General features: G+C 42.4%; 1 long non-coding RNA gene across 1 annotated transcript in view; it reads right to left on the bottom strand.

The window, feature by feature from the left end:
- The window catches only part of LOC107179918, a 96443-nt gene that overhangs the window by 2592 nt on the left and 80685 nt on the right, over positions 1-13166 (bottom strand). The window contains exons 4-5 of the long non-coding RNA XR_006212875.1: positions 11426-11558; positions 2977-3053 (exon numbers count right to left, since the gene is read on the bottom strand). This is a non-coding gene — a long non-coding RNA (uncharacterized LOC107179918). The remainder of the gene's footprint in view (positions 1-2976; positions 3054-11425; positions 11559-13166) is intronic.

Here is a 13166-nt window from a genome sequence, read left to right as displayed (position 1 = left end):
TGCATTTGGACACTCCAAGGGTGTCTTGCGGTTTTCTATACACTGCAGCGGCTTAGCTCCTTTTCTTTCCTACTTGGAGTCTCTTCGAAGACACAGACATTCAAGGACAGGAAATCCTGTACTATGGACCCTCTCCTCTTAAAAGTAGAGAAGACACAGAAATAATTCAGTAGGATCCAGACATTCTAGCTTTGCACGTTTTGGGTCTGGTACAATCCAGAGCAGTGAGTGACTTTCTCCGCTGAGGAGGTGGGCTTTGCAAGACATGTACCCTAGAGGCATACTCTGCGGGGTAGCAAGATAAAGACAAATCACAGTTGCTTTGGGGTCGACATAACCTCATCCTTATCCATTTACCCAATTTAACTGTGTGCCAAGTTCTGCATCCTTTTTTTATCCCTTCCTTCTGTCACTGTCCTAGTTCAGGCTGAATCTCCTCTCTTTGTGCTTGTAGAATAGCTTCCTCAATGATCTTCGTACTGCTTATGTTTTTTCTTTTCTTTTCTCTTTTCTTTTTTCTTTTGTTTTAAATGTTTATTTTTGAGAGAGAGAGAGAGAGAGAGAGAGAGAGAGAGAGAGAGACAGGGTGTGAGCGGGGGAAGGGCAGAGAGAGGCACACACACAGAAACAGAAGCAGGCTCCAGGCTCTCAGCTGTCAGCACACAGCCCGACGCGGGGCTCAAACCCACAGACCACAAGATCACGACCTGAGCTGAAGTCGGACGCTCAACTGACTACCCCGCTCAGGCGCCCCTCTCTTTCTTTCTTTCTAAACTAGTCTTAAAGTCATTTCCAGAATGTTTCTGCTAAAATGTAAAACTGATGACAGACATCATTCCCTGCTCGCTCTGGAAATCCTTTGATGCCCCATGCTGACTTGCCTTGTCCAGGCCCGCGCAGCTATTTCCAGTCTGGCCCAGACATGCCTTTACAGCATCCCCCTCCTCTGCCCTCGACCTCGGATTCCAGAGCTGTCCTTCCTGCACGAGTGCCTTTCTTGCCAACCTGCCCCTGTCTATCTGAAGAAGAAGACTTTGATCCAGAACAGTGATCGCGATTTTTGAGTCTATAGTGTTCACGCTAGTGAGATCGTCAAAAGAACATGGATTCCTGCAGCAGCAAGACCTGGATTAGAATCAAGGCTTTGACAACGGCCATCTGCGTGACTCTGATCCGTTACATGGCCTCTCTGAGTCTCAGTTTCCTCATCGAGAGTAGAGACAGCAAGGCCACCCTGCAGAGCTGTGGTCGACGTCGACACCACGTTGTTAAAATGACAGCTTAGCACCACACTTGTAAGAGGCATTCAGAGAGTGGTGGACATTGTTATTAAACATCAGTTTGGAGTTGAGGAGAGACACCGTCTGGAGTCAGACTTTCAGGAGTCGGGCGTGTTGGTGGAAAGCGGTGGGCAATTTACAATTTCCTGGGCAGATGGTTCAGAGAAAGAGGCAATGACCCGGGAAAGAGCATGCACGATGAGTTGATACTGGCTTTTAACCTAACACATATGCACACTTCACCAGTTTAAATTCAACTAATTCAGATTTTATGACACTGCAGGCAAAACTGGGTTGCAACTTACTTCTGTGCTATTTATGAGAAAATTAATAGGGAGAACATGATCCAGAGCTCCTAATGTGGGGATGCTTAACCTACTTAAATAAGTCAACTAAAGTTATGTCGGAATCAGTTTAGCAAGATTAGTTTTCGTAGAGACACTGTGCTTTAAGTGATTTAGAGATGTAAATTAGAATTTGGGAGCCAGAAAGGAGATAGAGATTATTAGCAGATGGCCCTCATTTTAAAAAAAAGAGAAAAGAGAGGACTAGAAAGCTTAACTGACTTGTACAAGCCCACACAGAATAAACAGAGGACTCAGGCCCCCTCCCTCCTGAATAGTGTTCCTTTGGATATGCTGGGTGTCACCTTTTGCATGTCAAGTGATCAGTGTTTTTCTAGGCCATACCTGGTTAGCCATTAGTGCTTTGTTTTGTTTGCAAATTCTTGATGGTAATTAAGGAAGTGCTATTTCCAAATTATCGTGTAATTCAGACTTAGTATTAATTCATGCTGGTGTTCCTGGTGAGGTTCTGGAATGTGGCTGGTTTACTTGGGCAGAGTTGTAAAAGGGAAACCTGTACAAGGAGTAAAAGCCTGATGGCAGCTTCACTCTGAACAAATGTTCTTTATTTAAAAAGAAAAATTGGCCTCTACATACCCAATTTAACTCACTGGTCCTTAATTAGGACCATTGTGAGTTTAAGTTTGGCTTCACAGAGTAGATTTTCTGAATCCCAAAGTCTGGCTGGCTTAGCAACTTAGTCTCAGCAAAGATCAAAAGCATTTTATGAACAATCCAACACCCTCCACTTGTAATCTGATAGTAGAGAACCCTGGTCAACATATTTTTCAGGGTCACCCCTTGTTAGCCTTTATTACTGGCTGACATATGAGAATACACTCATTCATCTCAGAGACCTTCTGAGAAAAATTAACTGACCGCAAGGCACATGATCTTAAAGGGCATTAAAGTTTATGTAGATCATCGTTGGCTATAAAACCTTGTCTTTTCTTTTTTATTTTTTTGTCTCGAGTGGATAGTCCCTAGGATTCCTATTATCTGACTTCAAGAGAATCTGAAAAGAAAGGAATCCTGGGTGATTCGTTTTCAAAAGTATTTGTTTGACTTAAAATTTTGTACCCCCAGTACCACTGCCCGAGGCTGTCAAGACAAAATAAATCAGTGTGTTAAATACGCAAATAAACTCACAGTAGAAAGACAGCTACAACTAGAAGGAAGGACATAGATGGAGGGTGTAAGTATTATTCCACCGTGGAGGAGTACAAACCAGGCTGGACTTACATACAGTAAGAAATGGGGAAGAATGGAAACTTCTTAGGTCTGTAAACCACCCAACCATAGTTAACACTACAGACTTCTTTCTACCTAGGATGAAGCGAACTGTGACTCACCCTTTAACATCTGAGATATCCATGGTTTTGTCTTTTCTTCTTCTCCTCCTCTGCCTTCTTGGATTTTAATAGTTATGCTGGGAATAAGAATATAGACCAGGCTTGAAAATTAAGTTAAATGAAGTAATATATACTCTTTACCTTCATGTATATTTTATACATACTAAATGTGTATATATATGTATATACACATATATACACATATATACATATATATATTTAGTTTAGCTTAAATATTAAATTAAATGCTATATACTCTTTATCTTTTTTGGTCAGAAAGATAAAAAATGTATAAAGGACACTGGCATGAACCCTACTGAATCAACCGTTTTTACAAACTGACCCAATCTTCAGTATGTGGGTTGGTGATTATGGGGTGGACAGACGCTCTGTCCTCAGCTCTAAAGCTCAAACAACAAAACAAGTCCATGTTGCTTGCCAGTTAATAAAGGGATCCAAGGGCCTCCCACTGAAAGCTCTGGTCCTTTGTAGCAAAGGAGACATCATTGTCTTAGGATGTCAGGTTCTGTTTGGGGCCATGGCTTCCACCAGGCTCTGTCTCAAGTACCAGATCTTTCCTTTCACTCCCTTCCCCCTTCCTCCCTCCATCTGTTCCTTCCTTCCTTCCTTCCTTCCTTCCTTCCTTCCTTCCTTCCTTTCTTCTTCCTTCCTTCCTTCCTTCCTTCCTTCCTTCCTTCCTTCCTTCCTTCCTTCCTGTTTTAACCACTTTTAAGTAAAAGATCCATGCAATAACTATATTCACTTTTCTGTACAACCACCATCGGTCTCCCGAACTTTTTCATTTTCCCAAACTGAAATTCTGTACTCATATAGTACCTTCATTTCCCCGCCCCCCCCCCTCAGCCCCCAGTCTACTTTCTGCATTTACCAATTTGACCACTCAAGGTACCTCGTTATGGGTGGAACTCTATGGTATTTGTCCTTTTGTAACTGGGTGATTTCACAGCGTAATGTCTCCAAGATTCATTCATGTTGTTGTAGTATCAGCACTTCCGTTCTGTATCAGTATTTCATCCCTTTTAAAGACCGATGAGATATTCCATCGTATGTATATACCACAGTTTGTTTACCTATTCATCTGCTGGTAGACACTTGGATGGCTTCCACCTTTTAGCTTTTGTGATGAATGCTGTATGAGCATGCGTGTACAAATGCCTGTTTGAGTCCCCTGCTTTCAATTCTTGTGTGTTTATAGTCAGAAGGAGAGTTGCTAGATCATATGACAATTTGTTTGTACTTGCAAAGATTTTTTTTTAATTTTATGGATTTATTTTGAGAGAGAGAGAGAGAGAGAGAGCAGGGAGAGAGAGAATCCACACTGTCAGCACAGAGCCCAATGCGGGGCTCAAACTCATGAACCATGAGGCCCGTGACCTGAGCCGAAACCAAGAGTCAGACGCTTGAGCGACTGAGCCACCCAGGTGCCCCTATTTGTACTTTTTTGAAGAACCACATCCCATTTTCCCTCTTGCGGCACCATTTTACAAATGTAAAATGTACCAGCAGTGCACAAGGGTTCCAATTTCTCCATCTTACCAACACTTGTCATTTTCTGTTTTGTTTTTTGATAACAGCCATCGTAATGGCTGTGAAATGGTATCTTATGGTTGTGATTTGCATTTCCCTGATGATTGGTGATGTTGAACATCTTTTCGTGCGTTTAGTAGCCATTGTGTATTTTCTCCCATTGCCTGCTACCTTTTCACTCTGTGGGGAGTGTTTTTGAGGCATAAAAGTTCTAAATTTGACTGAGTCCTACTTACCTGGGTTTTCTTTTATTGCCTGTACTTTTGATGTCACATCCCTGGTATAGCTTATTCTACAGAAGGAGAACAGGGCATGTGCTAGACTTTATCATGTCCGTGAACATGGGCAATAGAGGAGACAAACCCAGCAAAACCTATTTGAAGGAAAAACTGGACCTGAGAGAGTAGCTGTAGATCTGAACCTCTTCATGTGAAGGCTTGCGGTTAGAGGGTCTAAAGAAGATTTTATAGAGAGCTTTTTGTTTTTCTTCTTTATTCAAAATCAAGTGACACGTGTCGAGGAAAAGATACACGACAACAGGCTTAACATTTACTTTTTTTTAGTGGAGATTTTAGTTGTGTATACGTGTGGGGGGTGCCGAGTATTGGTGGAACTTTTTTGTTTTTAGTTTATCTATTTATTTTGAGAGAGAGAGCGAGAGAGAGAGAGTGAGAGAGAGAGAGAGAGAGAGAGAGCAGGGGTTGGGGGAGGGGCAGAAAGAGAATCCCAAGCAGGCTCCACACCGTCAGCACAGAGCCTGACTTGGGCTCAATCTCAGGAACCGTGAGATCATGACCTGAGCCGAGATCAAGAGTTGGACGCTGAATGGACTGAGCCACCCAGGCGCCCCTGGTGGAACTTTTCAAAGTAGGCTTGGGACAGCTGATGGAAGAAGTACTCGGGACACCATACTTCAGTTGGGAATATCCAGGAGTGACGTTAGTTGGACACTGTAAACATTTTCGTTAATGGTAGAACACGAAAACATTAGAAGAATTCAGACCATCCAAATACTGGTAGCTACTACGTGTCCAGACTAGTAGGATCTCCAAATACATTAATGTTTATTATGGTACATTGCATTTATAAGAAAGATCTAATATTTGCTATGCCTTTTAAAATAGCCACATGGATTACTGACTACGAACTCATATTAAGAGAATGCACTTAGATTGAAGTAAGGGAGATTTTTTTTTTCAATATATGAAATTTATTGTCAAATTGGTTTCCATACAACACCCAGTGCTCATCCCAAAAGGTGCCCTCCTCCATACCCATCACCCACCCTGCCCTCCCTCCCACCCCCCATCAACCCTCAGTTTGTTCTCAGTTTTTAAGAGTCTCTTATGCTTTGGCTCTCTCCCACTCTAACCTCTTTTTTTTTTTTTTTTCCTTCCCCTCCTCCATGGGTTTCTGTTACGTTTCTCAGGATCCACATAAGAGTGAAAACATATGGTATCTGTCTTTCTCTGTATGGCTTATTTCACTTAGCATCACACTCTCCAGTTCCATCCACATTGCTACAAAGGGCCATATTTCGTTCTTTCTCATCGCCATGTAGTATTCCATTGTGTATATAAACCGCAATTTCTTTATCCATTCATCAGTTGATGGACATTTAGGCTCTTTCCATAATTTGGCTATTGTTGAGAGTGCTGCTATAAACATTGGGGTCCAAGTGCCCCTATGCATCAGTACTCCTGTATCCCTTGGGTAAATTCCTAGCAGTGCTACTGCTGGGTCATAGGGTAGGTCTATTTTTAACTTTTTGAGGAACCTCCACACTGCTTTCCAGAGCGGCTGCACCAATTTGCATTCCCACCAACAATGCAAGAGGGTTCCCGTTTCTCCACATCCTCTCCAGCATCTATAGTCTCCTGATTTCTTCATTTTGGCCTCTCTGACTGGCGTGAGGTGATATCTGAGTGTGGTTTTGATTTGTATTTCCCTGATAAGGAGCGACGTTGAGCATCTTTTCATGTGCCTGTTGGCCATCCGGATGTCTTCTTTAGAGAAGTGTCTATTCATGTTTTCTGCCCATTTCTTCACTGGGTTATTTGTTTTTCGGGTGTGGAGTTTGGTGAGCTCTTTATAGATTTTGGAGACTAGCGAAGTAAGGGAGATTTTTGAAGATAAGAGGAAAAACTGACTTGGCACGAATGTTAATTTATGTTAAGTGGCTTGTGGCAGAGCTGGGCACTCCAGATCACCCTCCCCTACTCATGGACAGCAGCTGTCCCTGGGAGCAGCTGACCTACTTTCCTCTGTTTACCTGGTGTGTTCATTGCCGAGCTCTCATCCACGGAATGGCAGCGGAAGTGATGTAAGTCACTCTGGGCGTGTGGGCGTGTCTACTTCGTGCTCTTCTCTCCCTTATGTCGGCTAGAGGTGTGGGGGTTGATGAAGTCTGGGAGGATAGCAGCGTCCTAAGATGGGAGTAGCCAGAGTCCCTGAATCACTGTGTGGAGGAAAGCTTCCCACCAGCCAGGAGTATCCGTCGAAGACTATTACTGAGCAAGAAATCAGTTTCAGCCTGTGTCAGACCGCTGAAGTTTTGGTGTCTATTTATTACAGCAGCTAATACAGGCTTTCAAACGGAATGAAGATGCTTTTGCAATTTGATCTTAGAGTAGATTGTGACCTCTGAATTTGCACCGCAGGATGTGAATGCCCCGAATTCTTAGCCCAGCCTGCAAAGCACTGCTAGATTTGGCCTTGCCAATCTATTCGGCATATTTAGATGCCACGCTCGCTTTTCTGAATAGCAGCCACATCGGCCCTTCTTCAGCTTCTTCGCTATGGGAAGCTCTCTCCTGCTTCAGGATATTTGAACATGATGTTTTCTCTGCCTGCAATTCTGTTTTCCTTGTCTGGCTAGTTCTGATTCATGCTGCAGAACTCAGTTCAGAGGCTACTTCCTGGTGACCCTCAAAGTTCAGGTCCCCTGACGTATGTTGTTATTGCCTACTGTATTTTTCCTTCATAGCCCTCATCATACATTGAGATTCTGGCTTTGTGTAATGATTTGGTCAAATATATGCCCTCCCTCTACATTGTAAGACTCATAAAGGCAGCGTCCAGACTTGCTTTGCTCACTGTTGTATGCTCGGCTTGGCATAGAGTGGACTCCTTTTAAAAAATTTTTTAAGTTTTTTTTTTTTTTTTTTGAGAGAGAGAGAGAGAGAGAGCACTCGAGTGAGCGGGGGAGGGGCAGAGGGAGAGGAAGAGAGAGAATCCCAAGCAGGGTCCACACCCAGTGGGGAGCCTGGTGGGGCTCAATCCCACGGCTGTGAGATCATGACTAACCTGTGCCAAAATCAAGGGTTTGAGGCTCAACCAACTGAGCCACTCAGCCACCCCCAGAGCAGAGCCACAATAAATATTTTGTCAAATGAAATCATACATGTCCCTAACAACAATGCCTACCACTTATGGAAAGGCTGTGTGCCTGGCACTGTTAATAAAGGCTGTACCTATTTTAATTAACTCAACCCATCACTCCACAAAATTTTATTTTAATCCTAAGCATACAACACTTTATTCACATGTTATTCATAAGGCCAAGGGTTTTTCTTTTATTATGAGTCTATTGATTAAATCTCCCTTAGTCTTTTTGCATAAACCATACCTATTGCTTTATTTATGACATCTGAAATGTTCAGGATGTAACTACACCTGCAAAACATATTGAGTACAGAACACTTCTAGATTTTTACAAATTCGCCACACCATTTTTTCCAATTATATCACCAATATCTAAATATCTAAATATCTATCTTTTTATCAACTCATCTGACAGTATTTTAAAAAGTTACCTTTTACTTTTTGCCTTCATATTTTAATTGTCTTGTGATAAAAATTTTAATTGTCTTGTAATAAAGATTTTAATTGCCTTGCAACTAACTAAAATCAGCATAAATATATTTAAAAGCAAACACAGGTGTATCTAGTAGGCGTGACTTGGTTGGAGGGGCATCATCTTGTGTAGCCTGTAAAGTGTGTGCTTTCAGCATGATTGAGGAGCAGTCAGCATGTTTTACGGAGAAAGAAGAGTCTTCATGAATCTGGAGAGTTGGTTAAATGGAGGCTGGCTAAGGGAGCTTCAGTGTAGTATTACTACCCATGTTATAAAAGAGAAAAAGGGGTCTCAGAGAGGCAAAGCAACTTTTGTAAGTTTACAAGTTAGTGAGTGGTGGAGAATTTCGGATGAAAATTCAGGTCCGTGTGATTCCAAAGCCAATGCTCTGAATGCGTGAATCTCTTTCACTGCTGGGTAGTAAATCCTTCTGGTGGAAACCATGGCTAATTTGTCACACAGTTGTGGGTAAATAAAACAGCCACTTGATAGTTAATAAATTATTTAGGATTTTCTTGTGCAAGCAGGGGCCATTCTCTAACCTTTCTATAGCTGTAAGTTGTCATGTGGTGCAAGGATGGGTATTATACTCTTCTACTTGACTCTGATCTCGTGAAGGGTGTGTGTGTGTGTATTAATTTATAGCAATGCCTAAAGAACACTGAGTAATCAACAAATGTTTATTCACTGGACCAAAAAATTAATTCAAATGGAGATAAAAATCAATCAGACTTTGGGGCAGGATTTCTCTACTCTCAATCTTCTGGCCTTCCTGGTGCTATTGGTCACCCATCAGTCTCTGCTGATCTTTACTCTTCTAAAAATTCATTCAGGAAGATTCTCATCATTACTTTTCATTTTTTTCAAAGAGATGTAGCATGCTCCAAAATGATACTTTTTGAGATGCAGTAAATAAAAGAGAAATCTATTGTACGATGTACAAGACAAACAAGATGTGTCTTGTTCTAAAATGAGCCATAGAATTCTGGTTCAGCATGGGTGGCTGACCAAATTTATGTTTTCTCCTTTTAAAAACCCTATTAAAATGATCATAAAAGTCTTAAAGGTATTAATCACAAAATCAAAAAGGGCAGGAGTTGATCGGTAGCAAAGGAAGGAGAGATTTTAGCAAATTTTGGGATGGCAGCAAGTGGGTGAAAGATTGCAGGGAAGAGTAAACTGCATTCTAGCATATGTAGGACTCTGTGGGAGTTTGGGATTCAGTTATGGCAATTTTGACGGACAGCAAGAATGATTCACTGGGCTGACACCAAGAGGGTTCCTTGAAAATCTGTCTAGAAAGATTCCATCTCCTCTCAAATGTGCATTCAAAACATGTGATGGTCAGTAATTTACCTCCAAACAACCCTAAACATGTTACGATAAACAAATTGAACAAATTCAGAGCCAGAGCAGCAAGAATGAGCATTTCTTCCCCAAAGCAGTTCTGGCATTGGAGGCCCTTTACACTAAGCCAGCTCTGTATCCACTCCCCCTTTCTCTTAAGAAGTAAAACATAAAGACTAAGAGATGAAAGATATGAATGAAAAGGAGAGACCTAGAAGATCAACCCAAAGTATCTGAGATTTTGACCAATAAGAATTTCAGAAGAGAGAACAGAAAAAATGGAAGACAGGAAATAATTCAAGAAATAAAAAAGGAATTCTCAGAGCTGAATAATACTAGTTGCCCGGAACACTGAATAGGAAAAAGACTCATCTCAACTTAGTCCTATAGAGTTTCAGAAAATCTATAAAAGAAAACATCAAAAAATTTACAGAGAGGGATAGAGAAAAACAAACCAGAGGAGTTACCAAAGAACAGAAATCAGGCGACCATTTGACCCTCCCCTCAGCAGCTCAGGATGGCCAGCAAATAATGGTATACGCTTTCAAAATTATGAGGCAAATTATTTCAATCTCACGTTTTATACTCAGCAAGGCTATCAATCAAGAAGGAGGATAGAATGCATTTTCATACATCTAAAGACTTAGAAAGTCTGTCTGTTACATACAGTTTTTTAGGAAGTTGCTTAGAGGGTATGGTCTAGCCAAACTGGGATAAAACGGGAAGAAGAAAAGGACAGGAAGGAATAACAAAGTGAAGTTCTGGTGTTACAGTGAGGAGCAGATCTGGAGAGCATTAAGTTTAGACCGAGGGGCAAAAGTTCCATCTGGAATGATGGAATTCTTCCAAAAATTTGCGAAATCCTTGAGCTATTGGAAAAGTAAGGATTTGATAAAGGCAAGTAATGCAAAGAAGAAACAGAAGCAGAAGAGCACGGAGAAGCAGGAGGAGGAGGAGGAGGAAGGAGAGGAGGGGGAGGAGGAGGAGGAAGAGGAGGGGGAGGAGGAGGAAGAGGAGGGGGAGGAGGAGGAAGAGGAGGGGGAGGAGGAGGAAGAGGAGGGGGAGGAGGAGGGGGAGGAGGAGGGGGAGGAGGAAGAGGAGGAGGAGGAGGGGGAGGAGGAGGGGGAGGAGGAGGGGGAGGAGGAGGGGGAGGAGGAGGGGGAGGAGGAGGGGGAGGAGGAAGAGGAGGGGGAGGGGGAGGAGGAGGAGGAGGAGGGGGAGGAGGAGGAGGAGGAGGAGGAGGGGGAGGAGGGGGAGGAGGAGGGGGAGGAGGAGGGGGAGGAGGAGGGGGAGGAGGAGGGGGAGGAGGAGGGGGAGGAGGAGGGGGAGATAGCCAAAAACTCAAGGAAAACAGAAAATTTAAATGCACTAATAATATACTACTTGGCTGCACAGTCAATGACACTACAAAGTCATAGTACCACACATACTGTCTACTGATTTTCAGCTTTTAGAATCAACCAATATGTAAGGAAGACTTAATTACGTTATTTTTAAAAAGAAAGCACTATCAAAATCAACAAGGAAAAGTTAAGGTCCTGAGCAGCTGAAGTTGCAAGGTAGGGTGGGGAGAAAAGGAGAAAGAATAGGGCCATTAAGAATCCATTTTTACCAAGTGAGAACTCAAGAAATGCTTGTATAGTCATATATTTAAGTTAAAAAGACAACCAACAGAAGGACTTACGATCATAATTTTACCTGACAGGATGGGAGAAGAAAGGTGGGAAGGAGATCAGGCAGCTATCTTGGTAGGAGGTCCACAGATGTCTACACTTGATGGATCAAACAATTGTGATCTACGCACGCGCCTGTTTAGAGAACCACGTAACAGCTAGAAAAAGTAAACACAGAAAAGTTGACAGAGTTAATATAGCACACTGGTAAATGGAACTGAGACCATTAAGACTTAGGAAAGAGACTGGTGCTTTTTGTTAAAAATGTTCCTATCTTGGGGCGCCTGGGTGGCTCAGTCGGTTAAGCGGCCGACTTCAGCTCAGGTCACGATCTTACTGTCCGTGAGTTCGAGCCCCGCGTCGGGCTCTGTGTTGACTGCTCAGAGCCTGGAGCCTGTTTCAGATTCTGTGTCTCCCTCTCTCTCTGACCCTCCCCCGTTCATGCTCTGTCTCTCTCTGTCTCAAAAATAAATAAACGTTAAAAAAAAAATGTTCCTATCTTATTTAAATTTAAACGCTTGTTACCTTAAGAAAAATAAAAAAATATATTTCTGTTAAAAAAAGAATGCTGTAGACCACATTAAACATAGCCTGATGAAATGGGAGTTTGCTAATTCTTTCATTTTTTTCAGGCAAGAATGTAACTAGTTAAGTTATAAAAATCATTTATCATTTCTAACACGAAGAAAAACATTAACGGGATGTGGCCAAGACAAGAGCCTCCAAAGGCTTTAGTCAGTCCCTTACTTTTGACAAGCCAGGAGAATGGCCTCACGACCAGCCACGGGGCAGTTTTTTTGACGGCAAGATGTTTTCACAGGCTTCTCTGTTATTTCTTCTAGGAGACTGCAGAGTAGGAAGACTATGGACAATTGCTCAGTTGCTTTCCAGGGGCATTTCCAGTCAGCGTCCAAGGACACTGCTGTATGCATACCTTTCCGGATGAGAGAATCGTGGCATAAGAATCTCTCCTTCCTTGGTATATTTGTCCACACGCTGAGTATGTTAGGTAGGGCATCCTATGCTTTCGCTCAAGTGTCAATGCTCCAGAAGGGCTCTCATGGGCCACACTATGTAAAACAGTGTTCCCTGACTCTGTCATTTTCTGTTCCCTTCCTGACTTTATTTTTCCCTAGCCTTCTCCTTAGCTGGCATTATGCTATGTATGTTTTTGTTTATTGTCTATCTTTTTCATAGGAAGGTATGCACCGCTGGGGCGAAAACATTATTTTGCTCACTTTTTTATATTTTGACCCCAAAGCAGGGCTGGCACATAGTAGGTGCTCAGTAAAAAATTGTTAAATAAAGAATAGATTTGAGAACAATTACTTGGACAGGAAAGTCAGGGAAGTTTTTACAGGAGAAGTATCCGAGCTAGGTCTTGAAGGCTGAGTAGAAGTTTATCAAATAGTGAAGGCTGGAAACAAGAATCCAGAGGACAGTGGAAAATGCCACTTCCTTTGTGAAGATCCCGGGTCAATTTAGATCATGGGATTTTTTTCTTTTTAAGTTTATTTATTTTGAGAGAGACACAGAGAGAGCACGAGTGGAGGCGGGGCAGAGAAAGAGAGAGAGAGAGAGAGAGAGAGAGAATCCCCAGCGGGCTCCACACTGTCAGCACAGAGCCCAGCACGAGGCTCAGACTCACGAATGGTGAGATCATTACCTGAGATGAAACCCAGAGTTGGACACTTAACCGACTCAACTACCCAGGCGCCCCTAGATAGTGGGATTCTTTTAAGTGATGACTATCAGTAAAGTGAAGA

This window comes from Panthera tigris, chromosome F2 (assembly GCF_018350195.1).
Source record: "Panthera tigris isolate Pti1 chromosome F2, P.tigris_Pti1_mat1.1, whole genome shotgun sequence".
Classification (NCBI taxonomy): domain Eukaryota; kingdom Metazoa; phylum Chordata; class Mammalia; order Carnivora; family Felidae; genus Panthera; species Panthera tigris.
This window is presented reverse-complemented; position numbering and strand designations above follow the sequence as displayed.